We start from the raw sequence: 18,971 nt of genomic DNA on the forward strand, positions 1-18,971 counted from the left end.
AATCGGGCTCAGTGAAGTTAGAAGGAGAAATGAAGAATTTACAGTGCTAAAAAACAGGCACGTCCTGTGCAACCGGGGCTTAACGGAGAGGCGAGAACTAGGAGTCGGATTCCTGATTAATAAGAATATAGCTGGTAACGTACAGGAATGTTATAGCATTAATGAGAGGGTGGCAGGTCTTGTTGTAAACCTTAAAAACAGGTACAAATTGAAGGTCGTACAGGCGTACTCCGCTGCATCCAGTCATGATGACCAGGAAGTCGAAAGCTTCTATTAAAACGTGGAATCGGCGATGGGTAAGGTCAAAACAATATACACTGTACTGATGGGCGACTTCAATGCCAAGGTAGGCAAGAAGCAGGCTGGAGACAAGGCAGTGGGGGAATATGGCATAGGCACTATGAATAGCAAAGGGGAGTTATTAGCAGACTTTGCAGAACAGAAGAATATGCGGATAATGAATACCTTCTTCCGAAAGCAGTATAGACGAACGCGGACGTGGAGGATCCCGAATGACCAGACTAGAAATGAAATGACTTTATACTCTGCGCTAACCCTGGCATCATACAGGATGTGGACGTCGTCGGCAAGGTTCGCTTCAGTGACTATAGGATGGTAAGAACTCGAATTCGCCTAGATTTGAGGAGGGAAAGGAAGAAACTGATATATAAGAAGCCGATCAACGAGTTAGCGGTAAGAGGGAAAATAGAGGATTTCCGGATCAAGCTACAGAACAGGTATTCTGCTTTAACACAGGAAGAGGACCTTTGTGATGAAGCAACGAACGACAATATTATGGGCATCATTAAGGAATCTGGAACAGTATTCGGTAGCAACTCCATTACACAGGATACCAGTAAGCTATTGTCACGTGGTCGTGACGTCAAAGAACACAGTAGCAATACTGTGAAGGACAAAACTAACTTTTATTGGGCGAACCTGTGCCCACAAAAACAGGCTACACTTATAGCACAACGATAGTGGCGAACACGGTCGGCGATTGTCGGAAATCTGATCAGAGGGTCAACTGCATCGGCTTTTATACAGTAGTCATAAAATTTTCCTGACTAATCGTCGGGACCCGCATGCCTTCTACAAAGTTCTACACCATTCGCGTCAAGCGATGAAATCAGACAACCCAAGGTTCGGCGACAACAGACAGCGGATAGAAGCATCGATAACTTTCCATAAACTTTGGATACATGCAGACGCGTCCCGCGCTGTGCGATAACATTTGTTAGGCGGCGAAACGTGTCGCCCGATAAAGACAACTACACGTGTCAATACCCCCCTCTTAAAGAGAATCGACCCGATGCTACATACAAACGAAAGAAAAACACCAGTAGCAAAGAAAACAAAAAAATTATGAATTTCGTCAGCGTCCGTAAAAGGGTTTAAGGCGCACCACGTGGACCACTTCAGATCGTGCGCGGCGCCCGCGGTGAATGAGAAATGCCGTCTGGCACGACCTCATAGTCCAGAGCGCCAATACGTCGGATGACCTTGTAGGGTCCGAAATAGCGTCGGAGTAGTTTCTCACTGAGTCCTCGTCGGCGTATCGGGTTCCATACCCAAACACGGTCGCCGGGCTGGTACTCGACGAAACGTCGTCGGTGGTTGTAGTGTCGGCTGTCGGTCCTCTGCTGGTTTTGATCCGCAGGCGGGCGAGCTGTTGGGCTTCTTCGGCGCGCTGGAGATAGGTAGCGACGTCAAGGTTCTCCTTGTCAGTGACGTGCGGCAACATGGCATCGAGCGTCGTCGTCGGGTCCCTGCCGTAAACCAACTTGAACGGTGTGATCTGTGTTGTTTCTTGCACCGCCATGTTGTAAGCGAATGTTACGTACGGCAAGACGGCATCCCAGGTCTTGTGTTCGACGTCGACGTACATCGCTAGCATGTCGGCGAGGGCCTTATTCAGCCGCTCCGTAAGCCCATTCTTCTGGGGATGGTAGGCCGTTGTCCACCTGTGCCTTGTCTGACTGTATTTCAGAATGGCTTGGGTGAGCTCCGCTGTAAAGGCCGTTCCTCTGTCGGTGATGAGGACTTCTGGGGCGCCTTGTCGCAGCAGGATGTTTTCGACAAAAAATTTCGCCACTTCGGCTGCGCTACCTTTCGGCAGTGCTTTAGTTTCAGCGAAGCGGGTGAGGTAGTCCGTCGCCACGACGATCCACTTATTTGCGGTTGTTGACGTCGGAAAGGGTCCCAGCAAGTCCATCCCGATCTGCTGGAATGGTCGGCAAGGAGGCTCGATTGGCTGTAGTAATCCGGCTGGCCTTGTCGGCGGTGTCTTGCGTTGCTGACAGTCTCGGCATGTTCTGACATAACGGGCGACGTCGGCGGTCAGGCGCGGCCAATAATACTTTTCTTGTATCCTCGATAGTGTCCGGGAAAATCCGAGGTGTCCAGCGGTCGGATCGTCATGTAGGGCATGCAATAGTTCTGGACGAAGTCCTGACGGGACAAGAAGAAGGTAGTTGGCGCGGACTGGTGAGAAGTTCTTCACGAGTAGATTGTTTTGAAGCGTGAAGGAAGATATCCCGCGCTTAAATGCCCTGGGGACAACGTCGGTGTGCCCTTCGAAAAAATCGACGAGGCCTTTTAGCTCCGGGTCTGCTCGTTGCTGTTCAGCGAAGTCTTCCGCGCTTATCATTCCATGGAAGGCGTCGTCATTCTCGTCGTCTTGCGGCGGCAGGGTCAATGAGGGCGCGTGATAGGCAATCGGCATCGAAGTGTTTTCGTCCGGACTTGTAGGTTACAGTGATGTCGTATTCTTGTAGTCTGAGGCTCCACCGCGCCAGTCATCCTGAAGGATCATTTATATTCGCTAGACAACACAATGCGTGATGGTCACCGACGACTTTTGATGGCCTGCCATAAAGATAAGGGCGAAATTTAGCTGTAGCCTAAACGATGGCGAGGCATTCCTTTTCGGTCGCAGAATAGTTGCCATCCGCTTTTGACAGCGACCGGCTAGCGTAAGCTATCACCGGTTCGACTCCGTTTCTCCTCTGGACTAGAACGGCACCGAGGCCTAGGCTACTGGCGTCAGTATGGATTTCTGTGTCGGCGTACTCGTCGAAGTGCCCAAGTACCGGCGGCGACTGCATGCGTCGTTTGAGTTCTTCGAATGCGTCGGCCTGCGGCGTTTCCCACTTGAACTCAACATCACATTTAGTTCGACGTGTCAACGGCTCGGCGATGCGTGAAAAGTCCTTGACAAAGCGCCTGTAGTAGGCACACATGCCAAGGAATCTACGCACTGCCTTCTTGTTGATGGGTTGCGGGAACTGTGCCATTGGAACTGTCTTTTGCGGGTCTGGACGGACACCAGATTTGCCGATTACGTGGCCTAGGAACAGAAGCTCATCGTAAGCGAAGCGGCATTTTTACAGCTTCAGAGTAAGCCCTGACGACTTGATGGCCTCTAGTACTGTCGCAAGCCGCTTGAGGTGATCGTCGAAATTTCCGGCGAAGATGACGACGTCATCCAAGTAAACGAGACAGGTCTGACACTTCAATCCTGCTAACACCGTGTTCATGACGCGCTGGAACATTGCAAGCGCCGAGCACAGTGCGAATGGCATAACCTTGAACTCGTAGATGCCGTCTGGGGTGATGAAGGCCGTCTTTTCGCTATCTCTTTCGTCGACTTCTATTTGCCAATAGCCAGAGTTAAGGTCCATCGACGAGAAGTATTTAGCGTTGCAGAGCCGATCCAATGCGTCGTCTATTCGTGGGAGGGCGCATACGTCCTTCTTCGTGATCTTGTTCAGACGAGGATAATCAACGCAGAAATGTAGGGTTCTGTCCTTTTTTTTTACCAGGACAACAGGGGATGCCCACGGGCTTTTCGACGGCTCGGTGATGTCGTTGCGCAGCATTTCGTAGACTTGTTCTCTTATAGCTGCACGTTCTCGCGGCGAAACTAGGTAAGGACTCTGGGGGAGTGGTCTAGTGCACTCCTCGGTGATTATGCGATGCTTGGTGACTGGTGTTTGTCGAATCCCCGAAGACGTCGAAAAGCAGCCTTTGTATCGTCGGAGCAGACTTCTGAGCTGCTGTTGCTTAATCACGGGGAGACTTGGATTAATATCGCAGTCTGGTTCGGGAACCATCGTTGTCGGGGAAGATGCGGCGGAATCCGAGAGGACAAAAGCATTACTGGTTTCCAGATTTCCTCGATGTACGCGATCATCGTGCCCTTGTTGATGTGCTTGAACTCCTGGCTGAAGTTTGTCAGCAACACTTCAGTTTTCCCTCCATGCAGTCGAGCGATCCCTCTTGCGACGCAAATTTCACGGTCTAGCAGTAGACGTTGGTCGCCTTCGATGACGCCTTCTATGTCAGCGGGTGTTTCGGTGCCGACCGAAATAACAAGGCTGGAGCGAGGCGGGATGCTCACTTGACCTTCGAACACGCTCAAGGCGTGGTGCCTACGAGGGCTCTCCGGCAGTATCGCTTTATCTTCCCACAACGTTATTGACTTCGACTTCAGGTCGATGATTGCGCCGTGTTGGTTCAGGAAGTCCATACCGAGAATGACGTCTCGTGAACACTGTTGGAGGATAACGAAGGTGGCCGGGTAAGTCCTGTCATGAATGGTTATTTTTGCCGAGCAGATTACAGTCGGCGTGATGAGATGTCCTCCAGCCGTTCGAATTTGAGGGCCTTTCCATGCAGTTTTAACTTTCTTCAACTGGGCAGCGATGTGTCCACTCATTACGGAGTAATCAGCCCCTGTGTCCACTAAGGCCGTAACTGCGTGGCCGTCGAGAAGCACGTCGAGGTCGGTGGTTCTTTGTCTGGCGTTGCAGTTAGGTCTCGGCGTCGGATCACGGCTGCGTCGTGTTGAACTGAAGCTGGAACGTCGCGTCGTCAGGTCGTCTTGCGTCGTCGTAGTCTTTGCTTCCAGACTTCGCCGGGACGGCGCCATGTCGTTATGTCGTCGACGCAGTTTCTTCGGTGTCTTCGTCGGCGACGGAGGATCTTCGTCAGTTCGACGAACAGCAACCGCACCTCCATCGGTTGCTGCTTTTAGTTTTCCAGATACGAGCTCGCTGGCCGGCCCCGGGCTGGGCCAGTGTATGGTCGGCGCTGCGGCTACAGGTAGCGGCCTGGTGATGGCGAACGCGACGGTCGTCGAGAGCTCCACTGAGTAGCGGCGAGGTAGTCGGCGATATCGCCAGGGCGTTCACCTTGCTACGGGCGCTAAGCGTTCACGGCGAAACGTCGCAGTCCCATCTCCCGGTATGGGCATCGTCGGTAGACATGACCCGCTTCTCCACAGTGGTAGCAGAGCGGGCGGTGGTCAGGAGCGCGCCAAACGTCTGTCTTCCTCGGGTAGCTGCGCTGGGCGACGGGTGGGCGTGCTGGCGGCGGCGGTGGTGGTGGTCGACGGAATTGCGGCGTTACGGGGCCCTGGCGCAGTCGTGGAGGGGGACCCTGACGGCGGGCGACGGCGGCGTAGGTCATCGCTTGCGGCTGAGGCTGCCGCGATGCAGGGGCTACTCCGAGTTGTTGTTGGAGCTGCTCACGTACGGCGTCGGCAATCGAAGCCACTTGAGGCTGTGATGATGGGAACAGCTTCTGTAGCTCCTCCCGCACGACAGCTCGGATAGTCTCGCGTAGGTCGTCGGTGGCCAGTGACTGAACTCCGGCGTAGTTTGTCGAGTTCGGGCGGCGGTCGAATTGCCGCTTTCGCATCTCGAGTGTCTTCTTGATCCTGGTGGCCTCGCGAAGAAACTCGTCGACGGTCGTCGGAGGGCTTCGTACCATTTCGGCAAGAAGTTCCTCCTTCACACCACGCATGAGTAGGCGGACTTCCTTCTCCTCGGGCATCTTCTTCTCGAACCACGTCCTGGCCGCGTCTTCTAATGCGAAGAAGACATGTCGCAGTTCGTCGTCGCTGTTCCAGTTGTTAAACGCAGCGACTCTCTCATACGTCTCAAGCCAGCTTTCCGGGTCCTCGAAAGTTGAACCGCGGAACGTCGGAGGTTCCCTGGGCTGCTGGAGCACGACGGGGGACGCTGGGGCTGCCATTAGGGTGGACTTGGTGGCGATCTTCCTAGTCGTCTCAGGCAAAAGTCCGTGCTCCGGGGCAGTCCTTGCAGACTGCGGCTACTTGGCGACGTTGGTGTCTTCTGCGTGAGGGCTTGGGTCACGGCTTTGTGGGGGCGTCCGGTACATGAACGCAAAGTACCTCCACCAGATGTCACGTGGTCGTGACGTCAAAGAACACAGTAGCTATACTGTGAAGGACAAAACTAATTTTTATTGGGCGAACCTGTGCCCACAAAAACAGGCTACACTTATAGCACAACGATAGCGGCAAACACGGTCGGCGATCGTCGGAAATCTGATCAGCGGGTCAAGCGCGTCGGCTTTTATACAGCAGTCATCGAATTTTCCTGACTAATCGTCGGGACCCGCATGCCTTCTACGAAGTTCTACACCATTTGCGTGAAGCAATGAAATTAGATAACCCAAGGTTCGGCGACAACAGACAGCGGATAGAAGCATCGATAACTTTCCAGAAACTTCGGATACATGCAGGCGCGTCCCGCGCTGTGCGATAACATTTGTTAGGCGGCAAAACGTGTCGCCCGATAAAGACAAGCGCACGTGTCACTATTGCAGGAGACGAAAGATCTGATCAAGAAACGCCAATGTATGAAAGGCTCTAACCTCACAGCTAGAATAGAACTGGCAGAACTTTCGAAGTTAATCAACAAGAGTAAGACACCTGACATAACGAAGTATAATATGGATAGAATTGAACATGCTCTCAGGAACGGAGGAAGCCTAAACGCAGTGAAGGAGAAACTAGGAATAGGCAAGAATCCGATGTATGCGTTAAGAAATAAAGCCAGCAATATCATTACTAATATGGATGAGATCGTTGAAGTGGCTGAGGAGTTCTATAGAGATTTATACAGTACCAGTGGCACCCATGACGATAATGGAAGAGCGAATAGTCTAGAGGAATTTGAAATCCCAGAAGTAACGCTGGGGATGTAAAGAAAGCCTTGGGAGCTATGCAAAGGGGAAGGCAGCTGGGAGGATCAGGCAACAGCAGATTTGTTGTAGGATGGTGGGCAGATTGTTCTAGAAAAACTGGCCACCCTGTATACGCAATGCCTCATGACTTCAAGCGTACCGGAATCTCGAAAAAAAGCTAACATAATCCTAATTCATAAGGGGACGCCAAAGACATGAAAAATTATAGACCGATCAGCTTACTGGCCGTTGCCTACAAAGTATTTACTAAGGTAATTGCAAATAGAATCAGGAACACCTTAGACTTCCGGAAACCAAAGGACCAGACAGGATTCCGTAAAGGCTACACAACAATAGACCATATTCACACTATCATTCAGGTGATAGAGAAATGTGCGGAGTATAACCAGCCCTTATATATAGCTTTTATTGATTACGAGAAAGCGTTTGATTCAGTCGAAACCTCAACAGTCATGGATGCATTGCGGAATCAGGATGTAGACGAACCGTATGTAAACATACTGAAGGATAACTATAGCGGCTCCACATCTACCGTAGTCCTCCATAATGAAAGCAACAAAATCCCAATAAAGAAAGACCTCAGGCAGGGAGGTACGATCTCTCCAATGCTATTCACAGCGTGTTTACAGGAGGTATTCAGAGAGTTGGATTGGGAAGAATTGGGGATAAGAGTGAATAAAGAATACCTTAGTAGCTTGCGATGCGCTGATGATATTGCCTTGCTTAGTAACTCAAGGGACCAACTGCAATGCTTGCTCCCTGACCTGGAAAGGCAAAGCTGAAGGGTGCGTCTAAAAATTGATCTGCAGAAAACTAAAGTAATGTTTAACAGCGCCGGAACAGAACACCAGTTTACGATAGGTAGTGAGGCACTGTAAGTGGTAAAGGAATACATCTACTAACGACAGGTAGTGACTGCGGATCCGGATCATGAGACTGAAATAATCAGAAGAATAAGAATGGGCTGGGGTGAGTTTGGTAGGCTTTCTCAGATCATGAACACATGGTTGCCATTATCCCTCAAGAGAAAAGTATATAACAGCTGCGTCTTACCAGTACACACGTACGGGGCAGAAACCTGGACGCTTACGAAAAGGGTTCTACCTAAATTGAGAACGACGCAACGAGCTATGGAAAGAATGATAGGTGTAACGTTAAGGGATAAGAAAAATGCAGATTGGGGTGAGGGAACAAACGCGAGTTAATGATATCTTAGTTGGAATCAACAAAAAGAAATGGGCATGGGCAGGACATGTAATGAAGAGGGAAGATAACCGATGGTCATTAAGGGCTAGGGACTGCATTCCAAGGGAAGGGAAGCGTAGCAGAGGGCGGCAGAAAGTTAGGTGGACGGATGAGATTACGAAGTTTGCAGAGACAACATGGCCACAATTTGTACATGACCGGGGTAGTCGGATATGTATGGGAGAGACCTTTGCCCTGCAGTGGGCGTAACCAGGATGATGATGATGCTGATGATGATGATGATACCCCCGTTTGCATTCTATATACTTAAACTGTTTCACGGCGTACCGGTAACGGTTATTATATCTTTCAGTTCAGGTTCAGTTTCGGTCCAGGCACGTTCAAAGAATTTCAGTTCGGGATAGAATTTCGGTTCGGTTATGGTTTCTGGTGCACCTTCGGTTCCGACACCCTTACAAAGGCACAAAACTGTTGATGCGTTTCTGAATATGCACCGGTGAAATACAACTGACTTGAAAATAGACGCTTTTTCGTCTGCGTGGAGGCGTGATGTGAACTTTTCCTCCATCACTCTATAAACTTTTAGGCGCCTTATCTTGTCCGTAGTGCAGGAAAGACCGCCCCTCTGTTTAACAATCCTCTCTCTCCATGATCGGCTCCAACATCCAGCTCCCAAAATAATATTTTATAGAGTCTTTGTTCGCCGTTCCCTCTGAATATATTTAGCCGTAAGCATATGCAAAAAGAAATTTAAAAGTGTGTGACGTTAAACAGGCAAAAGATAACATCAATCAACGTATGTGTAGTAAAGTCAAAAATGCATGCGGAATATTGTGGTACGCCAAACTGCTGAGAAAGTTTGATGGATATATCGTCGTGACGGTGGAGCCTGAAAGATTGTTCACTTTAGTATTTATATACGCTGAGTATCTGTATATAAACGGCTGTGCTGAGGATTGTGCTTTAATTCGGCACAGGCAAGCAAGGCAAATATCTTGACTCAGTGAAATACATCGTGACTTCTCAGATAACTTCAAACATACCAAATCGGCTACAAGGTAAGGAACCTGTCGCACCATTCTGCCAAACACAAGCTTTCAACAGGAGCGTTCGTATTTATTGCGATGCTTACATACTTGAAAGAGAAGTTCTTGTGGTCGAAAATTCCCGCCACACCGCTTGATGTATTGTGCATTATTGACTGCTTGATGCGCGTGAGAAATTTGTAAAGAATGAAGTGTTCAGTTCTTTCAAACTACAACCCGCTATTGTCTGATGTATTACGGATGTGCACTAGATGATTACAACTACTATTAATTGAACGCAATAAGAGACCACATGCAAATCTCTCCATCACCAGGCATGCGTTACATTACATTTGCGGTTGCCAATGTACTGATTCGTTAGAGTACGTCCTTGTGAACTATTTACGCATTATAGCGCTCCTCGAAAACGTGTAAATTATAAGGTTTTAATCATGCGCATCGCTGGGAATCGCAGCGGCACCGCTGCCGTGCGTTTTCAGCCGCCGCATCCTAATTGATGTTAGTTGAGCGAGCTATACGATTGGCTACCCAGGTCACGCCATTGTTAATTTTTGGAACTTGATGGTGAAAAAATGTTTTCCACTAATAGTTAGAACGTCGGTTATTTTGTCTCTAGAAATCAATTAACAGGGAGACAAAAACTTGAAAGACGCTTTGGCTTCATCTTTGAGAGTAGAACGTGATAGCATACACAGATCCCTTACTGGTTCTCACGCTTCCCAGCAAACTGCAGCTTAGGTAACCATAAGGCTATCCGGGATACACTGGCGGAGAACGCTATTCACGAAGGCGACCTTTCTGGTGAACCGCGCTACCGCGGCAGGCGGCACCACTTCGAAAAGTCAAGCTGAAAGTCAGAGAGACTTTGATAATCTCATGGGTCAGGGCAATGGAATATAAACCTGCCATGAGTAACTACTTAAGATAAAAAACGAAATCAGGAAAGAAACAATTTATGATAACTCTAAGGGAAACTCACGTCTCTTCGAAGCGAGATCAGGGTTCCTTAGAAGACGCACTTGTAAAGCTAGATAAAACAAGCAAAAGAAGCATGTGCTCCGGCCGGTAAAACTAGAGAAACGTTGGAGCACCTTTTATTAGAATGTGAAGATGTTATTACGATATCATCGAGCAATGTTTAAGAGACGAGCCGCCGCGAGAACGACGAAGAAGTTGGTCGGAGCCTTGGCACGATCGAGTGTCAGCCTGGCTGCCACTTTTCATAGCATCTTTCTTCTGTGTATGTCCACACGTAACATTTCTGGTGGAGGTCAGCGATCCCCGTCCTCACCACGGAACTCCCAAGTGGTCGGCACACCGAGCTTGTCACCATGCCTCCCGGTGACGAGCCCGCCTCTGCAATGGCTTCGGCTTGTCCGACTGCTCCAATCGTCACGGTTGCCCCACATCGTGACCAAGGTGTGTTCTCTGGCCTGGAGGGACAGGATGCCGACGACTGGATCAAGCTCTATGAACACGCCAGTGCTAACAACAGGTGGGACCCAACGATTATGCCCGCCAATGTGGCGTGGCGGCACGCCACGCGTGTGACGCCAAACGTAGATGACGAAAGAACCAGTTGGGACAGTCTCAAAGAAAAGCTACGGGAAATGTTCGGTGACCCCATTGGGCGCAAGGCTGCCGCGAGAAAGGCTCTTGCATCTCGTGTTCAGTCATCTACAGAGCCATACGTTTCCTACATCCTCGACGTTTTGGCTCTATGCCGTAAAGCTGACGATAATATGTCCGAAGCAGATAAAGTGGCATATGTGCTAAAAGGCATCGCCGACGACACTTTCAATTTGCTTGTTTTCAGCAACGTCTCGACTATCGACGCCATTATAAAAGAATGCCGTCGCCTTGAACAGGCTAAGAGCCGCCATATCCCACACCACTTTGCGCGGCTAACCAACACTGCTACTACGTGGACATGTGAGGGTCGACCGCTTCAGACCACCACCTGTGACGACGTCACCCGTATTGTTCGCCGCGAACTCGAGGCCGCCTGTTCGCCAGCCTTCTCCACGACGCCTCCCGATCCGCCAGCAACCACCATTGCGATCATTCACTCTGTCGTCAGACAGGAACTTGAAAACATGGGTCTGAACACCGTGTGTTCTACGTCTCGACCCAGCGTTCCCCAGTTATCTAGCGGCCCTCCTCGTCCCCGGCAGTCCTTTTCTGACACATCTCGCTGCAACCCGTGTCAATGGTGTACACTGATGACAGTCCGATCTGCTTCCACTATTGTCGCATCGGCCACATCGCCCGTCACTGCCGCACCCAATAGCCACCACCTCCTCGGACTGACGCTGCCACTTATTCCCGCGCCTTTGGACCTTCAGTACCCTATGCCACCCGACATGAACCCACCACCGCTGATGCCCCTGCTCCGAACCTTCGCTACAGCCGCTCGCCCTCACCTCGACGCCAGCAGTCCCGTTCGCCCCAACCCTGCCGCTTCTCTTCGCTGCCTATCGCTTCCAGGACTCAGCCGGAAAACTAAGCACCGCAGCTTCTGGAGGTGAAGCTGCGTTGTCAACCCTGCCCTCAAATCCTCTGCTCACGTTACTCAAGAACCGAAACCTTCTTGACGTTGACGTTGACGGCTATCCTGTCACCGCACTCATCAATACAGGAGCACTTCTTTCTATTATGAGTGCTGCCTTCCGACGAAGACTGAACAAGCTCCTCACCCCAGCCTCGGCACGCCTCGTCCGCGTTGCGGATGACGGTACTGTGCCTATCATCGGCATATGTACGGCACGTGTTAGCATCGCCGGCCGCCACACTCCTGTCCTCTTCACCGTAATTCCTCATTGCCCCCACGACCTCATTTTCGGCCTCGATTTTCTCTCCGCCCATTCTGCTCTTATTGACTGCTCTTCCAGTACCCTTCGCCTTGAGTTGCCGATGCTCGCAGAACCTTCTGACGCACCCCACTGCTGCTTACGCTCCACCGGCTTTCTTCGCCTGCCACCAAAGTCCATAGCCTACGTTGAACTGTTGTCTTTCCCACGAGTTCCTGATTGCGAGTACCTCGTCACTCCTCTGCCCGACATCCCAATACAGTATGACGTCACCGTGCCTCACTGTATACTTACCTTTACTGCGAACCAAACTCGCATGCCTGTCTGTAACTTTGGATTGGCAAAGCAAATTCTACCGCAAGGTATTTGCCTTGCCACCATTGATTGTCTCGGCGACCAACACGTGGCGGCGTTATCGACCGATAGTTCTCGCGAGCTTAGCATGCCCCTCGCGCCAGCCTCGGGCGTCGATCCCAACATAGAGAACATGGTTGCGACAGACCTTTCCTCTACACAGGCTGAAGACCTTTGCGAAGTGTTATCGTCCTACCGCTATATTTTCGACTTCGATCGCCCTTTAGGCCAGACGCTCGCGGTCAAGCATCGGATTCTTACTGGCGATGCTGCGCCTATTCACCGACGACCGTATCGAGTTTATGTGTCGGAACGCCGAGTAATTCAAGATGAAGTGAACAAAATGCTCGATAAAAACATCATTGAGCGTTCATCGAGTCCCTGGGCGTCACCTGTGGTGTTGGTTAAGAAGAAGGACGGCTCGTGGCGCTTCTGTGTAGACTACTGTCATCTGAACAGCATTACAAAGAAGGACGTCTACCCGCTACCACTTATAGACGACGCCCTTGACTGCCTGCACGGTTCCAGCTTTTTCGCGTCTATTGATCTTCGTTCGGGATATTGGCAAATTGCTGTTGACGATATGGACAGAGAAAAAACCTGATGGCATAAAGCAATTTAAAGTGAAGAATGTGAATGCGAATATGTAGCCAGAGAGTCTCTGATAATCTCATGGGTCAGGGAAATGGAGAAGAAACCTGCCATGAGTAACTACTTAAGAGGCAAAAACGAAACTAGGAAAGAAAATTTATGATAACTCTAAGGGAAACTCACTTCTGTACGAAGCGACATCAGGATTCCTTAGAAGACGCACTTGTAAAGAGAGATAAAACAAAGAAAAAGAAGCATGTGCTCCCGGCGGTAAAACAAGGGAAACGATGGAGCACGTTTTATTAGAATGTGAAGATATGTGAAGTGAAGAATGTGAATGCGAAGATATAGTCAGAAAGACTCTGATAATCTCAGGGGTCAGGGCAATAGAAAAGAAACCTGATATGAGTAACTACTTAAGATGAAAAAACGAAATCAGAAAAGAAACATGTTATGATAACTCTAAGGGAAACTCACTTCTGTTCGAAGCGAGATCAGGATTCCTTAGAAGACGCAGTTGTAAAGCGAGATAAAACAAGGAATAAGAAGCATGTGCTCTCGGCGATAAAAGTAGCGAAACGATGGAGCATGTTTTATTAGAATGTGAAGGTATGTTACCAGCGTCGATTTAAGCACTATTGGCCTTCTTGAAACCCTTGGGTTCAACGAGAGCAGGGGGAAAGTAAACATGTCTGCAATAGAGATTTGTAAGAGGCGATTGGAAGATCGGTGGAATAGAATGTGGAAATCGACATGCAAGGGAGGCGTACAAAAAAAATTGCTGTAGGGGTTTCGAAACTTTTTTTATGGGAATTCCATCGTGATTTTCTTTCTCTTTCTTCTTTAACATAGGTAGGACTTTAGGCAATAAAATAACACGAGCTTGGTGGTGCAACCCACTACCCCGTTCCAAAGGGGACGCTCATAACAACCATCCATCCGCGGAAGCAAGCGCCATCGGGATGGTGTTGCAAGGAACAGAGCGGGGCGTGCCGCTCCTGCTAATACAGACTTCGAACGGCAGCTGGAAAAGGGATTTCTTTCAGTTTCGGCGCAATAGAATTATGTTCCTGGTATAATTGAATTACGATCCGACGCTATCCTGTCTCTTGCTTGCATGTAAGTCGTAGTTCATAAATTTTCTCGTGAACCTTAATTTGAGAAATCGAAATGCTTATGTAATGCCTCAGCGTGGCGCGGAGGGTCTGCGCGGTTCCTCGATGATTTTTCTCATACGGACATCGTTGCCGAAGACCGCGTTTGATACAGAAACTGATGCCAGACTTTCCACGACACGAGATCTTTAACGCTATCGCGTAAATACGCAACGACATTTTACCACTACATTCAAGCACTTTCAGTACACAGCAAGTGTCTGCTTGTGTTACAACGTTCTCCATTTTCACGCGAACTTCGCGTTCAGTGCTGGTCTCGAGCTTTCTTTTCGTGAGCACGGTGGATTGTCCTCTTTTGGTTGTGGGCTGCAAATCTAGCAATCGGCCACATCTCCAGCTCCGACTTCGTGTCCCCCTGCAAGACAACATGCGAGCGGTGTGGCTGAAGCACATCGTACTGTCGGTTTCCAGTCCGCGACAGCATCTACGCGCTTGAGGCCGTACCTCACTCCACCCTTGAGCATTAAGACCCCAAAAAATACACAGCCCCTGCACTCTGTGAAAATGGATGATCAGCCAAACTGTATTGCTCTATAGCCACATCAAGTTCGATATGGTGGTCGCGCTATATAATTTGAATGAAGGCACGAACACATAACTTCATTGTTTCTTTTTCGCCTTCTTTGTATTTTATATTTCTATCTCTTTAGTTTTCTTCCTATTTTTCCATTTTCTTATTTTTACTTATAATTTTTTTTACTTTCTACATATAAACTCACGTTTGCACACGCATAGTCATAGACTAGCGCTTTGGCAACAGCTTTCATCGCTCCAGCGTGTTTTTGTGACCATCATAACTTCGTTGTTTGTTTCGTCGTTTCTGTAAATTGTTTGTATCATTTCCTTTTTGATTTTCTTACGTTCATTTTCAATTTCCTTTATTTTTCTGATTTTTTTACGTTTTTCTTTTTTTTACTGTATACATGTACACTGGCGTTTCTACACTCGTCGATCCCACAGGGATACGTGCTATTGAGCTTGAACCCGTTCTGCACTACCACCAGAATCGGCCCACCTGGTGATTTGTTTTTGTCAAGATCTCGGGACACATTTTTTGCCATATCCAAGCCATACACAGGTTCGCTTTAAAACAAATAGCCAATTCTTCCCTTACCAAAAAAATGCGGGTTAGCCAAGCTTGTGCTGCGTGTACCTGACCTTCGTCATGTTTAAGTAACCTGCACTTAACAGTGCGAGATTTCTTCAACCTCCCACTTGCTCAGCTCAGGATATTCTTTTCATTGTTGTCAGACTGCGTGGACTCGGTCGGCTCTAGAGGCTAGATCGGTGCGCCGACGGCGAACAATTTCAAGGGCGACTTCTAGCCGCTGCTCGTCAAAGGCTGCCTTTTCCTTGGGAGAGCGCACAACGTGTGGCCGTCCCATCCGTTTTCCGAGAGTGAACTGAATGGAAACGAAACCGGGACATCCTACGCAAAACATGTTGCTGCCCGTTCCCTCCACAGCGGAAACGAAACGGCTCTGACTGGTTGCGGGCGTGGCCTGAGAAGACGCTTATACATGTGGAATGCTTGTTAATAACTCACGTCCGGCGCCTGCGCAGATGTCAATTGGTCAAAGTACCCTTTCCCGCAACTGCTCTACTCTGGAAAGAACTTCGGTTTTTTTACGTGACCACCACAATGCGAGCGAAACTTCAGCCAAAACAAGCTTTGTTTGAAAAATTCTTGGCGCAGGAGCATTCATAATGGGACTTATTATCAGCGAAACAGTTTAGGCTGCATACATGGGCAGCATACGTTATACATTTCACTCGAAATAATCGGATCGAAATCATACATTCCGATTCGGCTCCATACTACGATGACACAAGCGCCGCCGCGGTCACCGTACCTACCACGCATCTGCCGCAACCGCTGCTGCGCCCGCGCCGGCCCATCCGACGCGCATGCCGTTGTCACCACAAGGCAGCAGGCAACGTGTACAGGCGCCTCTTATTATTCGTTAAACAGGATTTGAAACAAATAAAGCGCGGAAGTCCAGCTCGCTACATTAAGGGTACTTTCTAATGTATACATGGTGTTTTTCTTAAAATGTAAAATTTAGGTGGTGCTGTTTGGACACAAGAAGTCAAGCATAATTTTAGAAGTTGGAGGAGTTCTTGAAGCCTATGTCATCTCCGCAAGGGGTCGTCCCGGTATTGCACTAACTTCGGGATCGGCACACATATTCCTTTCGCCGATACACACAGAAGCCAGGTAGGGTAGCCCAATGGCAACACATATCCGGCTTTGCACTAACTGGGGGACCAGCGCACGTACTCTTGTCACACATATGAACGTGGGGGACGCAGAGGTTAAGAGCTTCGCCGTAATAGGTTTAGCATGTCCAGTATGCAGCCAAACGCAAGCGCAAGCGCATTCGGTGTGGACGTTTTACCGGAAGAGCGGAGGCGCAAACGTGGACTGCCTGTACAGTAAAGCCACCTGATGGCACATAACCCAACCAGACAAACACAGAGCTAATATAGCCGAAACCAAGTCCATTCTAATTTGCTGCTGGTATTAATTTTCGGCAGGAGCGTAATAGTAATCAGATTGTCTTTTTAAATGCTTTAAATGTTTTAGAATTCGTTACGGCCATAGGAGCAGTGTGTTTGGTTCGCTAAGCTCTGCGCCACCAGGAGGCTGCACCGCGTAGGCCCCGCTAAGGTACGTGAGTAAAACCTAAAGGTAGCGACATGCCTTTACCTTGCAGCCGCCGGTGCTGCGAGGAGCTTGAGAGGAGGTTTGCGTCTTCCAATTGGTTGAGCGCCGTCAGGTGGTATTTTTCGTGCTCATCTATTCTTTTTTTTCTTTTTTTCCGTGTCTGGGCGCACTCACCACCATGTCAATTAGCCGTGAAGTTTCCGCGGCGAGGGTCTCGCATCCGATTTTGGATATTTTGGCTAAGTTTCGTGGCTAACCGCGTCATTTTAGAACTCGGTTTTTGGTTTGCTTTATGTTAGGTAATAATTTAAGTGTACTGGAGGTGCAGATGTGTACTAACGGAGCTTTTTTGCCTTGTTGACGGGTTATGGAGCCATGACATGGGTAAGCTTATGCACGGGTGGTATTCCCTGTGCTCGTTCAGATTTGTTTTCCGGATCGCGCTATCGTCAACAGGTGTGTGAAGCTATGGAGTGCGTAGGCTGTGTTCTTTCATATATCGTGCTAGAAATATAACACGTGTTATTGTTGTAGTACTGAGAGTGTGTAGCTTTGTCAGTCCATGCTTTTGTTAGGCGGTGTAAATATATTTTGCGAGGACAAGCTGTTCACTGCCACTGCAAATGATTTTGACTATTGTGAGTAGGCTTTCTCCCTATCGCTGTATCCCTACCATAAGGTAGTGCACGAGTTTGTTGGGTCATATTGACCTGGAACTTCGTAATTGGGGAAGTGCTCATTCATGAAAACCATTTTTATGTGCAACTTCCGCCCGTGCTTACGCTTTGTTGAGAAATGAAGTACAGGTTCCACTGTAATGTTGGCGTTTGAGGGTCAACGGCCTCCGTTTGTCATAAAAGTGTAGGACCAGTTTCACTGCATAAAAATATGCGAGCGTCATGACGAAACGACGAGAATAGCTGAGATGCTCCGCGTTGATCGGGCACGTTTCTACGCGACACTGTGTACACGGCGGGCCTTGCGGTTGGTCATCATGGTGCTAAGATCGTTGAATTATGAAGGTGCACACACGGCAATCAATTGGGTACACACACGTACGCACTTTGAACAGCGCAAACGCATCCGAGTTGTTGAACCGGCAGCTACATAGTGCTCCACACATGCGAGCGTCTACCGTCGAAATCTTCACCGCATCCCTTTCACGCAAAGGAAGTGTCTTTAGAAATCCAAATAAAGAATCTGGTCAATGCAATAGAAATAACTCGCGAAGCGCGTTGATCTGTGCAAGCCGCGACAGTGTTGTTGCCTACGAGTACAATGAATGGCAGTGGACGACATAAGAGACAGAAAGCTCTGGCATGTATATAAACATCGTGTACATTACGTATGCATTAATGGCGAGATAAAGAATTCTGATTATTGTGCTAGTGCGCTACACTAAAAAGAATTTGGCCATCAAACTAGCCTAAAGAGCCTTCTTGTAACTGGAAGCAGGCAGCCAACCAAAGCCACAAAACAAAGCGCTGTTACGCGCTGAAAAACAAAAAAAAAACATCTGCGTCCGCCAGTTTAATAGCGTTCCAACATCACTGCTAGCACAGCACATAATAATCAAGTTTTAAGTGCGGTGAAAGTTCATGTGCATACACCCAACAAGAATTTTTAATGTCTCACCTCGCGCAACTCCACGGGTGGCTTCCGAGCGCACGGCCAAACTGCGAGGGTGAGCTACGAAAGAGTGAGCTGCGAGAAGTCCAGGAGAAGTAGAGGCCGGGCGAGGAGGAATGTCGCTACCTTTAAGTTTTATTCAGGGGCCTTAGGCCGCACACGTTTGCGCTAAGCCCATGCATTACAGTGGTAGTAGTATAGAGGAGGCTTACCCCTGCGCCCATCCGTCAAAACGCCCAGCTCTCCTTCATTCACCGGAATAGCGGACACGCTCGGCGGTGCGACAGAATGCTCCTAACGCACTCTGCTCGAGTAGCTCTTGCGGGGCATCGAATGCCAGGCAGGTAGCTAAGAGGTAGGAGAGGCTTTTCGCTCTGGCTCCAAGACAACCGGAAGTAGACGAAACTGCGCCACATCAGAAAGCAGAGGCGAGTGAAGATGAAGCTTAGTCATGATCACTCGACGGACGAGTTCA

At 49.1% G+C, this 18,971-nt stretch overlaps 2 long non-coding RNA genes across 2 annotated transcripts in view; one reads left to right on the plus strand and one right to left on the minus strand.

The window, feature by feature from the left end:
• LOC142590551 (uncharacterized) overlaps positions 1-16,228 on the minus strand; it is a 39,435-nt gene extending 23,207 nt beyond the window's left edge. Inside the window, exons 1-2 of the long non-coding RNA XR_012830175.1 lie at positions 12,374-16,228; positions 7,921-7,953 (exon numbers count right to left, since the gene is read on the minus strand). This is a non-coding gene — a long non-coding RNA (uncharacterized LOC142590551). The remainder of the gene's footprint in view (positions 1-7,920; positions 7,954-12,373) is intronic.
• Positions 9,125-18,971, plus strand: part of LOC142590550 (uncharacterized) — a 53,710-nt gene continuing 43,863 nt past the window's right edge. Inside the window, exon 1 of the long non-coding RNA XR_012830174.1 lies at positions 9,125-9,281. This is a non-coding gene — a long non-coding RNA (uncharacterized LOC142590550). The remainder of the gene's footprint in view (positions 9,282-18,971) is intronic.

This window comes from Dermacentor variabilis, chromosome 8, assembly GCF_050947875.1.
Source record: "Dermacentor variabilis isolate Ectoservices chromosome 8, ASM5094787v1, whole genome shotgun sequence".
Taxonomy (NCBI): Eukaryota; Metazoa; Arthropoda; class Arachnida; order Ixodida; family Ixodidae; genus Dermacentor; species Dermacentor variabilis.